We start from the raw sequence: 13,254 nt of genomic DNA, 5'->3' as shown, positions 1-13,254 counted from the left end.
ACATCATGTCTTCATTTTTCTAAACTTTATATCCCACTGAGTCAAATTAGTGTTGGCCATATGTCCTTTGTAATAGGACTTTTCACTTGGTTATGGGCAGCTTCTCAGGGGCTACAACTTCAAAGAGAAACATTCCCCTCACCAGCAACCATTAACTGAGAATAGATTCTCAACTAGGAGTGGAAACTGTGGTAACCACTTCCATTCTTGCTGCAAATTTGCCTAGTTTGATCTTGTACATGTTTTGCATACAGTCACAGCTACTGTGAGTTTATATGTGCATCAGCCATGTCATGTCCAGTAGACAGAATTTCACAGCTTTCTGCTTGACCTCCATTTCATGACAATCCCACACCTTTGATAGTAGTCATGGGAACATTGATACAAATGTTTCATTTAGGGCAGAACACTCACAATAACCTATACTGAGCACTTAGACCAGTAATCTTGAGTCTAAGGACTAATTACTCCCCACTGCAAAAAGAAGCCTCTTTGAAAAAGGTTCAGAAAAACACAGAGATATGGGTTAAACATAAATATTTAGAAAGCAATCTGGAAGAGAGAGCATTTAACAAATAACAATAGTGGTCTCTGCATCTAAGTATGCTCTATATCTTCCTTAGCAATTATTATCGTGACCAGGTTGATAGTACTAGTTATGAATTTCTTTCTGTGGAGTAATCATCAAATCCAACCAGAAAACAATTGATTACCCATAGAACAATCCTACCACAGTTGCACTCTTAGACATATCATGTCTGGTAAGTCAATATTTATAGCGTGCAGTTTTAACACTAGGTTAGTCCATTAATGATTTTTCTTCCACAAGAGACTACATATAGCCTTTATCAGCATTATAAAAGCTATCCAACAGGACAAAAGTTTCTAGGTCAGTTCCTGCCTGGTTTTTCTCTTGGCTACAATGAAAGTGTGTTGTGTCTTCAGCAGTAGAATTTTGCCATCTAGTTTTGGTTTGGTGGGCAACCAACAACACTGATGATAGTCTTATGGTTTCCACAAGCCTTCTGGGATCCCTTGACCAATAACTCATAGGGAGATATTTCCTATATTCCCCTTACCCACTTAACATCAAATGTACTCTATATTACCCACTCTCCTCTTAAAGCCTCTTTTCTCCCCCTCTATTGTTGTCAATTTTTTTAGCTCCCTGACTTCTACAAACACTCCAAATTAAGCATATACATCTAAAAATTCAAAGCTAGGATATGTGTGTCAGAAAATATGCAACACTTCTTTTAATGGAAGTTTTAATAAATTCAGTTGTGTTATATAAATATGTTTTTGTTCTAAGCCCATGTGTGGGATTTTAGTTTGAATTTTAGCTTGACCACATTTATTAATTGTCTCTTGAGGAGCATGGATTTTGCCAGATGGTAATGGCCTTCTTGCAGCAGGGAGGGGCATGACCTAGGGCTCTAAGGATATAAATAAGAGTACAGAGAGAGCATGGTGTGACTTGCAGTGTTGGCATGTGGCAGGTAGCAGTTTGAAGAGACCAGAGACAGTGTCATAGTTTGGAGACACAGAGGTACTCTGTGGGGCACAGGGGCTTGGAGGAGACTCATTGATGAGTCTGCTGTTGACAGAGATTGGTATAAACCCTGAAGAACCCAAATGACCCTAAACAGCCAGAAGAAGGAAAGGGGTCTTCTTTATCCACTAACCTTCTCTGTCTAACATAGGGTTGGGAGGTTGAGAGCAATACTGGGGCCTAAACACTCCAAATAAAACAGAGTTTAAAAGAGCACTACAAATTCTTTTATTTTAATCTGAGCTACTTGATATGGTATTCTCAAGTTCTAATCATTTTTCTCTAAGCATCATTACTTAATTTTATGGCTGAGTAAAATTTAGTTGTGTAGTGGCTGGAGAGATGGCTCAGCAGTAAAGAGCACTGGCTGTTCTTACAGAAGAGCCAGGTTTAATTACCAGCACCCACATAGCAACTTATAAATGTCTATAATTACGGTTCCTGAAGATCCGATACTCTCACATACATATATGCAGGCAGAATACCAATGCACATAAATTAAAATGAATAATTAAATTATATTGAAAATTATATTGTGTATATATACCACAATTTCTCATCCATATGTCTATTGATGGATATCTATGTTGTTTTCATTTTCTGGTTATTGTGAATAGAGTACCAGTGACAATGTATGTTCAAAAATCTCTGTAGAATGCTATAGAGACCTTTGAGTCTCTATAGCCCAGATATGGTACAGCAGTATCATCTGGCAGTTCTATTTCTAGTACTTTGAGAAGTTCCAGATTGTTTTGACTAGAGTGAGTTAGAAAATTAAAGTAATTTTAACCTGCATTTCCCCATTGGTTAAGAATGCTGAATATAGCCAGGTGCAGTGGTGCATTCCTGTAATTCCAACGCTCTGGGAAGCAGAGGCAAATCTCTGTGTTTTCAAGGCCAGCCTGGTCTACAAAGCAAGTCCAGGACATCCATAGTTACAGAGAGAGACCCTGTCTCAATCCCCAGTCCCCAAGATGCTGAACATTTAAAATACTGGTTTTTATTAAATTTTCAATAGCCTTTTATAGGCTTCTTATTGTTTGAACTCTGTTTAGTTCTGTGGTCCATTTTTAATTGGACTGTTTATTTTTTCTATATATTCATTTATTTTTAATTTATTCAGAAACTTCCACACATTTTCTGTAGTTTCTGCATCCTCACTCCTCACATCTACAATGTATTTTTATTTTTAATTTGTCTACTTTTCATTCTGATTATAGCCCTGTCCCTCATTACCTACTGGTCCCTCCCTCCCTCCATCCCTCCTACCCTCTTCCACCTTCCCCTAATCCTCAGAAATGGGGAGCCCTCTTTCCCTAACATCTGACCTCAGCCTATCAAGTCTCATCTGAACTGCATGTATCTTCTTTCTCTGTGGCCTGGCAAGGCCATCTTCTAAGGGGAAATGATCAATGTGTGGGGACCAGAGTCCATGTTAGAAGTAGTCCCTACTCCCCATATTTTGGAAATCATGAGAAGACTGTGCTCCCTGTTGACTAATTTGAGCAGAGGGTCTAGGTTCTCACCATGCATGGTCCTCGGTTGGTGCATTGTTCTCTGAAGCAACCTCCTCTTCCACCTAGATTTGTTGGGTCCATTGGTCTACTTGTGGATCTTCAGATCCCTCCAGGTTCTTCCATTTCCCAACACTTCCATAGTACTCCCTACACTACATCCCAAAGTTTGATTGTGAGTCTCAGCATCTGCTTCCATGCTCTGCTAAGTAAAGTCTTTCAGCAGACATCTGTGGTAAGTGCCAATCCTGTTCCTTCTCTTCAACTACTTCTGGTGTCTATCCTATTTGTCCATCTGAATGAGAATTAAACATTCTCCCTAGGGTCCTCATTGTTATTTAGTATCTTCAGGTCTGTGTATTGTAGTGTGGTTATCCTCCATTATGTGATTAATATCCACTTATAAGTGAATGTATATCATGCATGTCTTTCTGTGTCTGGTGTACTGCATTCAGGATGATTGTTTCTATTTCCATCCATTTGTTCATAAAGTTCAAGATTTCCTTGTTTTAATAGCTGAATAATATTCTATTGTGTAAGTGTAACATGGTTTCTTTATCCATTCTTTGCTTGAGGGACATCAAAGTTGTTTCCAGATTCTGGCTATTAAGAAGAAAGCTGCTATGAACATGCTTGAGCAAATGTCCTTATTGCATGGTGGAGCATCTTTTGGGTATATGCCCAAGAGTGGTATGGCTGGATCTTGAGGTAGAACTATTTTCAATTTTCTAAGAAAGCCTCAGAATGATTTCCAATGTGGGTGTACAAGTTTGCACACCCGTTAGAAATGGAGGAGTTTACCCTTTATTCACATCCTTGCCAGCATGTGCTTTCACTTGAGCTTTTGTCTTAGATATTCTGATTGGTGTAAGATGGAATCTCAGATTCATTTTGCATTTTCCTGATCAGTAGGGATGTTGAACATTACTTAAGTCTTTCTTGGCCATTCAATATTCCTCTGTTGAGAATTCTCTGTTTAGTTCTGTACCCTATTGTTCAATTGGATTGTGTGGTTTGGTGGTTAATCTCTTGAGTTCTTTATATAATTTAGATATTAGACCTTGGTCATATGTAGGGTTGGTAAAGATTTTTTCCCAGTCTGTAAGATATCACTTTGTTCTGTTGACAGTGTCCTTTGCCTTATAGAAACTTTTCAGTTTCATGATGTCCCATTTATTAACTGTTGACCTAAAGCCTGATCTGTTGGTGTTCTGTTCAAGATGTTGTCTCCTGAGCCAATGAGCTCAAGGCTCTTCTTAAACTTCTCTTCTAACAAATTTAGTGTGTCTAGTTTTTATGTTGACATCTTTAATCCACGTGAACTTCAGTTTTGTGCAGGATGACAAATAATGGTCTATTTGCGTTATTCTACATCTAGACATCCAGTTAGAACAGGACCCATTGTTGAAAATGCTATCTTTTTTCTATTTATGATTTTGCCTTCTTTGTCAAAAATCAAGTGTCCATAGGTATGTGAGTTTATTTCTGGGACTTCAACTCAATTTTATAGATCCGTCTGTCTATTTCTATTCCAATATCATGCAGTTTTTTATTACTGTTGTTCTATAGTACAGCTTGAGATCTGGGATGGATATACCTAGAGAATATCTTTTATTGTATAGGATTGTCTTAGCTACTTAGGGTTTTTAGTTTTTCAATATGAAGTTGACAATTGTTCGTTCAAGGCCCATAAAGAATTGTGTTGGTATTTTTGTGGGAATTTCATCAAATCTGTAGATTGCTTTTGGTAAGATGGCCATTTTCCTACATTAATCTTACTGATCCTTGAGCACTAGAGATCATTAAATCTTCTGATAACTTCTTAAATTTCTTTCTTCAGAGACTTGATGCTTTTTTCATACAAGTCTTTTCCTTGCTTGGTTAGAGTTACACCAAGATATTATGGGAGATTTTTTGTGGCTCTTGTGAAGGGTGTTGTTTCTCTTATTTCTTTTTCAGCATGTTTATTTTTTGTGTAAAGAGGCCTACCACTTTTTAAATTTATTTTCTATCCAGACTTTGACAAAGGTGTTTATCAGATATAGGAGTTCTTGGTACAATTCTTGGCCTCACTTATATATACTATCATAGCATATGCAAATAGTGATAATTTGACTTCTTCCTTTCCAGTTGGTAACACTTTGTTCTCCCTTAGTTGCCTTATTGCTGTACCTAGGACTTCAAGTACCATTTTGAAGATAAATGGAGATAGTGAAGAACCTTGTCATGTTCCAGATATCAGTGGGATTGATTTAAGTTTTTTTCCATTTAGTTGGATGTTGGCTATAGGCTTGCTGTATATTGCCTTTTCTATGTTTAGGTTTGTGCCTTGTATCCTTGATCACTCCAAGACTTTTAACATGAACAGGTGTTAGATTTGTCAAATGCTTTTTCAGCATCTAAGGAGATGATCATGTATTTTTTTTATTTCAGTCTGTTTATTTGATGGATTAAATTGATGGATTTCCATATATTGAACCATGTCTGCATGCCTGAGATGAAGACTACTTGGTTCATGGTGAACGGTATTTTTGATGTGTTCTTGGATTCCATTGCAAGTATTTTAAGTATTTCTGCATCAAAGTTCATAAGGGAAATTGGTCTGAAATTCTATCTCTTTGTTGGGTCTTTGTGTGCTTTAGATATCAAGGTGACTGCAACCTCATAGAATGAGTTTTGTCATATTTATTCTGTTTCTAATTCTAATAATTGGTATCAGCTCTTCTTTGAAAGTCTGGTAGAATCTTACACTGAATCCATCTGGTCCTGGGCTTTTTTTTTTTTTTTTTTTTTTTTTTTTTTTTTTTTTTTTTTTTTTTAGATTTTTGATGATTGCTCCTTTTTCCTTAGGAGATATAGGACTATTTAATTAGTTTACCTGATCTTGATTCAATTTTGGTAGTTGCCATCTATCAAGAAAATTGTCCATATCATTTAGATTTTCAAATTCTGGAGCATATAGACTTTTGAAATAAGACCTAATGATTCTTAGAATTTCCTCAGTGTTTGTTGCTATGTTCCCCTTTTCATTACTGATTTTGTTAATTTGAATACTCTTCCTCTGTTTTTTAGTTAGTTTGGCTAAGGAGTTGTCTATCTTGTTTGTTTTCTTAAAGAACCTGCTCTTGGTTTCTTTTATTTTTTGTATTGTTCTCTTTGTTTCTAATTTAATGCCTTTTAGCCATGAGTTTGATGGTTTCCTGTCATCGAATCCTATTTTGTGTGTATGCTTCTTTTTGCTCTAGAGCTTCCAGGTGTACTCTTAAGTTGCTAGTATCAGATGTCTCCAATTTCTTTCTGAAGGCACTTAGTGCTATGAGTTTTCCTATTAACACAGCTTTAATTGTTTTCTATAAGTTTGGGTATGTTGTACCTTCATTTTCATTGAATTCTAGGAAGTCTTTAATTCCTTTTTTTTTCTTCTGTGACCCCATGGGTCATTAAGTATGGAGTTGTTCAGTTTCTGTGAGTTTGTAGTGATTCTGTTGTTTCTGGTTTTGCTGATTTCCAGCTTTATTCCTGGTTTATTTTTATAAGATGCATGGGGTTATTTTGATCTTGTATCTGTTGAGGTTTGCTTTGTGACCAAGTGTATGGTCAATTTTTAAAGAGTGAGGTGCTGAGAAGAAGGTATTTTTTGTGTGTTTGGGTGAAATATAATGTAGATATTGCTAATTCCATTTGAATCATGATATCTATTAGTTTCATTATTTCTCCATTTAGTTTCTGTCTCAATGATCTATCTATATGTGAGAGTGGGGTGTTGAAATTTTCCACTATTAGTGTGTGTGGTTCCATGTGTGAGTTAAGCTTCTTTTATGAATTTGGGTGCTGCTGAATTTGGGGTATAGGTGTTCACGAGTGAGATGTCCTCTTGGTCTATTTTTCCTATGATGACTGAAGTATCCTACCCAGGATCTTCTGATTATTTTTTATTGAAAGTCCATTTTATTAAATACTGGAATGGCTAATACAGTCTGTTTCTTGGGTATGTTTGCTTGGAATACCTTTTTTTCTAGTCTTTAGTCTGAGGTAATGTCTATCTTTATTGTATGCAGCAAAATGATAGGTTCTATTTTCTCATCCATTCTGCTCCCCTGTGTCTTTTTATTGGGGAGCTGGTGGTGCCATTTGTGTTATGAGACATTAATGACCAGTGTTTTACAGTTCCTGTAATTTTGGTATTGTTGGTGGAAGAGAGAGAGAGAGAGAGAGAGAGAGAGAGAGAGAGAGAGAGAGAGAGAGAGAGAGAGAGAGAGAGAGAGAGAGAGAGTATGTGTCCCTTTTGGTTTTGTGGGTGTGAGGTTATTTATATCCTCTGTTTTTTGAGTGTATTTAGCCTTCTTGGGTTGGAGTTTTTGTTTTAGTATATTCTATAGGGCTGGATTTGTGGCTAGGAACTATTTAAACTTATTCTTGTCATGGAATATCTTGTTTTGTCCATCTATGGTGATTGAAAGTTTTGCTGGCTATAGTAGTCTGGGTTGGCATCTGTGTTCTGTTGGGGGATGGTCTGATGTATTTTGATGCTAATTACTGCTTGCTGTCTGACCCACCTTTTGCTTAATAAAAAGCCATCACACTTGGGCAGGGCAGGAGATAGGTGGTGCTTGGAGAGGAAGGAATTCTGGGAAGAAGAAAGGACGGCCAGGAGGAGAAGAGAGACCTGAGGGAAGAGAGGAAGGCTGCCATGAGTTAGATGGAGGAAAAGCACATGGCCAACAGTGTGGATGAAGAATCCAGCCCAGATGAAGAACATTAGCAAGTATTTGGGATTATTGATGGGAGGTATCTTGATAGAAGTTATTAGAAACAGATGGTGTGGGATTGAGGCAGGGATCCCGTGCCTGCCACACTATGGGAGGTAGTTTAAAGGATTGATATCTGCCCTGCCCCAGGTTAACCAAGGCTATTTTAAAATGTAACAAGTGTCCGTGTCTTGATTGATTGCTCGTTGGGCTTACAGTTAATACTTGTAATTTTAAAAACAATAGTGTTCTCTTATTGTCTACATGACGTCTGTCCAGGTCCTTCTGGATTTCACAGTCTCTGTTGAGAAGTCAGATGTAATTCTGATAGGTTTACTTTTATATGTGACTTGCCATTTTTTCTCTTGGAGCTTTTAATATTCTTTCTTTTGTACATTTAGTGTTTAGATTTTCATGAGATGGGAGGATTTTCTTTTCTGGTCCAATATATTTGAATTTCTATAAGCTTCTAGTATGTTCATGGGCACTTCTTTCTTTAGGTTGGACAAGTTTTCTTCTCTGATTTTTTTTTTTTGAAAATGTTTTCTGGGCTGTGGTGCCGGGTCTCTTATGCTGGCAGGTAGGGCTGGAACAGGAGAAGACTCAGGCCTGTTGTTTTCTCTCCCTGGGGGCTGAGCAGGATGATGAGTGTCGACAACCCAGCCTCCTCCTATGATGCCTGGAGGAAAAAGGAACTGAGTTGGGAATCTCGTGGAAGCAAGGTCTAAAGTTTATTGTGGCGGGTTTCTCTTATATAGATTATAGGGAGTGGGCAGGCCATAAGTTGTGGGGACAATCAGTTCATGTTACATAGCTGTTGGTAGGCAGGGCTCACATCATGCCGAGTCATCCCAATGCAGAAGTATTTACCAGAGACTGTTGTTGAAACTTGAGCCAGGCTCAGCCCTGTCCTCAAGGCCATAGGCCCCAAACTGTGAAGCTTAGAATCTTCTCATTTTTCTGTTCCTATTATTTTTAGGTTTCATCTTTTTGTAGTGTTGCATATATTTATGATGTTTTCTGTCAGATGCTTTTTGGTTTTAATATTTTCTTTTACTGATATTTTGATAACTTCAAACGTATTGTCTACACTCGAGATTCTCTCTTCCATCCCTTGTATTCCATTGATGTTGCTTGTGTCTGCAATTCATGTTGGTATCCTGAGATTTTTTAACTCCAGGATTATTGCCTTGGATTGTCTTTTCTTTATTGCTTCTAATTCCCATTTTGTGTCTTGAATAGTTTTCTTTCTTTCTTTCTTCCATATGATTAAAATTTCCTATAATTCTATATAGGCTTTGTTCAATTCCTTGATCTGTTTGAATGTATTTTCCTATATTTCTTTGAGAGATTTACTTTCCTTCTTCAAGGCTTCTATCATTTTCCTCACCGCAGATTTAAGATGTTCTCACCCTTCATGAGTGTTAGTTTCTCGAATGCTTGCTGTAGAAGGATCACTGGTTTGGGGTGGTATCATATGGCTCTGCGTTATTTCACTGGCCTAGCCATCTGGTTGCTTCTGGTGTTATCAGGCCTGGAGATTCCTCCAATGGTGTTTCTGTCTGTGTTCCATGTGGGTCAGGCAGGTGGGGAACATGCAAATAAAGCTCCAAGCCAAAGGCTGTTTGCTACGGCTCCCCAGGGGCCTCCTTAGGATGGTGGGCAATGGATATTAGAGCCTACAACCAGCTTAGCTCTGCTGGGTTTCCTGTCTGTGACCTTGTTGGGTCAGGCAGGAGAGGAGCATGCTGAGAGAGCTCCAAGCAGAAGCTGCACAGGTGCCCCTCAGGATTCCTCGGTATGGTGGATATTATGGGTTGTGGCCAGAACCCAACTGACCTATGCTGGCTCATTTTCTGTGACCCAGATGGGCCTGGCTGGTAAGCAGTGAGCCAAGAGATATTCAAGACCAAAGTTGCTTTGGTATCCCACAGTCCTTCTTGGGATAGCAGCTAATGCAGGCTTTGGTCCAAGCTCAACTCAGTTCTGTGTGTTTGCCCTCTGTGTCTGAGATAGGCCAGGCTTATAATCAGTGTGCAGGCAGAGAGAGATCTAAGCACAAAGCTGCTTGGGTGTCTCTTAGTCCTTCTTTGGACTCTTTAATTTTAAGTGTTCAGTTTTTTAAGTTCTTTGTATGTTATAGACGTTAGTCTAGATATTAGCAAAGAATTTATCTCCTTTTGTGGGCTGCATATTCACAGAGTAGCTACTTTTAATGCCCCTGTATATACGGACTTTTATTTTTTTATTTCTTTTTTAAGTATTTATTTAATCACCTTAAAGCCTGATCCCAGCTCCCTCCCTTCTCTCTTCCCAGTCCCACCATCATACCCCCTCCTTTCCATTCCCTACTCTCCTTCTTCTAAGAGAAGAGGAAACTCTATGGAATACCAACCCACTCTGACACCTCAAGTCACAGCAGGACTAAATGTATCTTCTCCCACTGAGGCCAGACAAGGCAGTCTAGTTAAGGGAAAGGGATGCAAAAGCAGGCAACAGAGTCAGAGATAGTCCCTATTCCCCTTGTTAAGGTACCCCACATGATAACCATGCTACACATCTGCTACATATGTGTAGGGTATATAAGTCCAGCTTATGTAAGCTCAGGTTAGTTTACTCTGTAGCTCTTTTTCTGGTATCATTGAACCCTCCAGCCCCCTCAATCCTTCTTCTCACTCTTCCGTAGAACTCTCCATGTTTCGCCCATTGTTTAGCTGTAGGTCTCTGTATCTGTTTCTGTAAGCTTCTGGATGAAGCCTCTCAGAGAACAGTAATGCTAGGTTCCTATATGTAAGCATAGCAGAGTATCATTAATAGTATCAGAGATTGTCTCTTTCCCATGGAGTGGATCTGAAGTTGGCCCAGATGTTGGTTTGCCACTTCCTCAATCCCTGCTCCATTTTTATCTCTACACTTGTAGGCAAGACAAATTTGTGGTCCAAGGTTATATGGGTTTGTTGGTATCACCCTCCTACCACTGGAAGTCAACATGACTACAGGAGGTAGACTTCAGGCACTGTATTTCCCACTGTTAGGGATTTCAGCTAGGGTCACCCCCATCTCCTCTTGGGGCTTTGCCTGTCCCAGAGATTTTTCCCCACTTATTTCTGTTCTCTCTCCAGTTCTGGGAAGATCAGGTGTGAGGTGGTAGGGGGTCTTTTAAGTTTTTTGAGGTCTTATTTGTCTACCATTTGTCATAGTTCACTGTTCACTTTGTCTTCTAATAGTTTAGGAGTATCAGGTTTTGTGTTTAAGTTCTTAATCCTTTTGTAATTTAGTTTTGTGCATGGTAAGATGTATGGATCATTTTTCTGCATGTTGAAATCCAGCTTTCCCAGAAGCATTTGTTATGAATCCAGTGTATTTTACAGTGTGCATTGTTGGCATCTTTGTCAAAAGTCTGATAAGTATAGTTCTGTAGACTGATGCCTGAGTCTTCAATTCTGTTCCATTTATCTTTGTGTCAATACCAAGCTGGTTTTGTTACAATAGCTCTATAGTATAATTTGAAAACAGGTATAGTGACATCTCTCATAGTATTTTTGCTCAGGATGCTTAGATTGAACCTGGTTTTTGTGCTTCTATTTAAATTTTCAGATTTTTTTTGTCTGTGAGCAATGGTACCGATGTTTCAGTTGGGATTGCATTGAGTCTGTAGATTGCTTTTGTAGGGTGGTCATTTTTATAATATTAATTCTAATAGATGAGCATAGGAGTTGTTTCTTGAGATTTTTTAAATTTACTTTTCAGGGACTTAAGTTTTCATTGTACCAGTTCTTTATTTCCTTGGTTAGGTTTATTCCCAGAGTTTCCTCTTTATTGGTTCCTGTGAGTTCCTAATTGTCATTATGCTTGTCATTCATATGCAAGAATCCCATGTGCCCATGTACCTTATGCTCACCAGCTTCAGTCTCTCACTAGGTCAGCCATTTCTGCAAAATCAGTAATTTTCTTGTTGATAAAAATATTTATTTTGTTTGAGACAAACCTACTCTCAGAAAAAGGTGTGAAACTAACACCAATGACAATAACAGTAACAATAACTACAATCATTTACTTTGTAATGAGAAATATTAGTAGAAATACTTTTTCTTTGTGTTTCAGTGTTTGGATTGTTATTTTACTTGCCATATTTGTTTTTCCTATTAAATTACATGAAAGAGGAGATGATGGCCTATATCTTACCTATTTCTGCTCTGTAAAATCCAGCATAGGGTGACTAATTCCTTTAAATATATAAGGATTAGACCTTGTGTGGCCATTTATTCCATGATGTATTATTATAGACATGGTAGAAAATAAAGATAAAGAAGCAGTTTTAGTAACAATTTCCTTATTGATGGTTGACTTACAAGAGATATGGCAAAGTCTAGAACTGGAGACCTCTTAAAATGGTTCCCAGAAAGTAACTAAGTATACTCTCTCATACAACACTTTTCCAAGAAGTATATATTATTTACCAATTTTATGTCATTTCTTAAGTTATTACTAATAACTAAAACTCCGTAATCTCAGATTTATTCATGGTTCCACTGAATTAAAGTTATCTTTCTACTCTTGCTGTAAATTCTTAAAAGTCATTGTAGTCTTTAAGATATTACAAGAGGGATTCAGGAAAATGTGCAGCCATAAAAACATGAATGAGCTTGTCCATTATTCAACCCTATTCTCTTGTTAGTCCTCTCATTTTAATTAGTGATAAAATGAAATACAAAAGTACATTAGACCACCAACTGAGGTTGTCTTTTCATTTTGAAGTGCAGGAAATGTCTGCTGAGAAATCTTGGGTGTGACAATGTAATCAGGGCTTCAGAAAATTATAGCCAAATGAAATTTATATCAGCTCTCAGAGAAAATTGTGATATTATTTATAACATTTTCCCTATCTTGTATTCATTTCTCAATCCATGCATATAAAAGTGTTACTTTCTAATTCATGGGCTATAGATACCATAGATAACACAAAATTGCTCATACATTTAAAAGTTTAGAATCTTGGAGAAAAAGACATGTTCTACATAGTGATCTATCTTCAATAGAAAATATTCATATAAGGCTCTTGTACTTCTCCTTAGTAGCCTATCCTCAGGGGCAGCAGTAGCTACTGTCACAACTAAGTTTTAGCTGAAACCCATATTTGTATTAGACACCCAGGCTAACTCCTTCCTGTTTGCATGTGTGAAATTATATATATATATATATATATATATATATATATATATATATATATATATATATATATATATATATATATATATATATATATATATATATATATATATATATAAAGCACAGGATATCTTAACTAATGTCTAGGAAGTTTTACAAAGGCAAAGAACAGTATTGCAATAGTTTAGTAATCCTCATGACACAATTTGTATTTTTTTAAGTAATTCACACCTTTATAGTGCACTGCAGTTTCCTGAAGAAAAGTGGAGAT

This window comes from Acomys russatus, chromosome X (assembly GCF_903995435.1).
Source record: "Acomys russatus chromosome X, mAcoRus1.1, whole genome shotgun sequence".
In the NCBI taxonomy this organism is placed as follows: domain Eukaryota; kingdom Metazoa; phylum Chordata; class Mammalia; order Rodentia; family Muridae; genus Acomys; species Acomys russatus.
Note: the sequence above shows the minus strand (reverse complement) of the source record.